This window comes from Otolemur garnettii, unplaced genomic scaffold, assembly GCF_000181295.1.
Source record: "Otolemur garnettii isolate 467f Iridium unplaced genomic scaffold, OtoGar3 scaffold00166, whole genome shotgun sequence".
NCBI lineage: Eukaryota > Metazoa > Chordata > Mammalia > Primates > Galagidae > Otolemur > Otolemur garnettii.
In genome coordinates, this window is record NW_003852561.1 from 2,749,194 (window position 1) to 2,750,804 (window position 1,611).

Below are 1,611 nucleotides of genomic sequence, written 5' to 3' on the forward strand. Positions count from 1 at the left end.
AAAAAAAAAAAAGAAGACACTGTATATAGTAAAATGAGTTCTTGATTTTGATATTACATGTTTTCTTTCCCTTTGTGTCATTTAAGGACTTAAAAATGAGATACAATTAAATATGTGATAAGGTTTACAGAATATGGTCTAAAATTGTTAACACTCAAGTCTCAGTTTTATTTGTGGCTTGTGAAGGTAGGGTGGCCTGCCACTTTGTGGATTCTCTCTGATTGTCCTTAGCCTCCTTTTTGCCACCATGGTTAGTCCTGAATGACTGACTGGTGTGCCATTTCGGGAGGAAGTTGGGGCCTCTAGAAGGGATAGTGTATGAGATTCTGAGGGTATGAGAATAGATGAGAGTATTCTAAGCACTCTTAAATCAATTACAAGTACATTTTGGACCACATATCAATTTTTGAAGATGTGGAAAGGAGGTAGGGATAGAAGAGCCCTTTTAACATTTCAGAGAATTGATGGCTACAATCAAGTGCCTCAGTCTGTTAGTTCCTCGTCCAAGGTCATTTCTTTCTTTCTTTTTTTTTTGAGACAGTTTCAAGCTGTTGCCCTGGGTAGAATGCTGTGGCATCACAGCTCATAGGAACCTCCAACTCCTGGGCTTAAGTGAGTGTCCTGCCTCCGCCTCCCAAGTAGCTGGGACCACAGGCTCCCGCCACAACGCCTAGCTATTTGGTTGCATCAAACTAGCTGATAGGCAGTACACAAATTTGGCACTTAATACTTCTTAAAGCCTTACCTGATAAATTTCCAAGAACATACTTAGTATTTGCCAGGATTCCTAGAAGGGACTAAAGAGCATTATATAATTCTTCAATCATTTGGGGACTTTTTGGAATCACCATACTGCCTCAGAATCCCCACTTAATGATCACAGATGAAAACATTATTTCACTTTAGTCTTTATTCCATTTGACTAATAAAATTACTTGAATTTTTTCTGACCTTACCTGCATAATTTAGGAATGGACAGAGGTATGGAATACAAGCTTGTACTTATTCAGATACTGTTACGACCAGGTACTTTTCCCTGAACAATCAGCATATCCTGGTAAACATCTGCCCAGGAAAAATCCTATCAGCTAGACTTCAGGAAGGTTAAGTGCTAATTGATAACAAAGTTATTTAAAAAAAAAAAAACATAGAAATTTAAGGGAAGCTATGCTATCTGTTCCATTGTGACTTATTGCCTGTGCCACTTTATAGGGTTAATTATCTTTATGAAAATGCTTTGTCACAACTATATTTTTTTTAAAAAGCACTCCAACAGCAGTATCTTGCATCTCTGTAAGCCCTTGGCGTAGCACAAGTATCTTGACTGTAGTAGACACTTAATAAATATTTGTAGTTGATGATGGTGGTGGAAGCAACAAAATTAAGTACATTCAGTGAGGGAATGCATGAAAATTGGAAGTAACTAATGAATATTGGAACTAGGATATCTGGAGTTTAGGGTGATTAGGGGAAAAGGATGGAGGCAAATAACACGATCAAGAAGAAGACACTGGGCTCGGCACCTATAGCTCAACCGGCTAAGGTGCCAGCCACGTACGCCTAAGGTGGCGGGTTCGAATCCCCAGCCCGGACCCGCCAAACAACAATGAC

The 1,611-nt window shown here is 39.2% G+C and overlaps 1 protein-coding gene across 2 annotated transcripts in view; it reads left to right on the forward strand.

Annotated features, from left to right (window-relative positions):
* The window catches only part of KLHL24 (kelch like family member 24), a 43,975-nt gene that overhangs the window by 14,207 nt on the left and 28,157 nt on the right, over positions 1 to 1,611 (forward strand). The window lies entirely within an intron of this gene.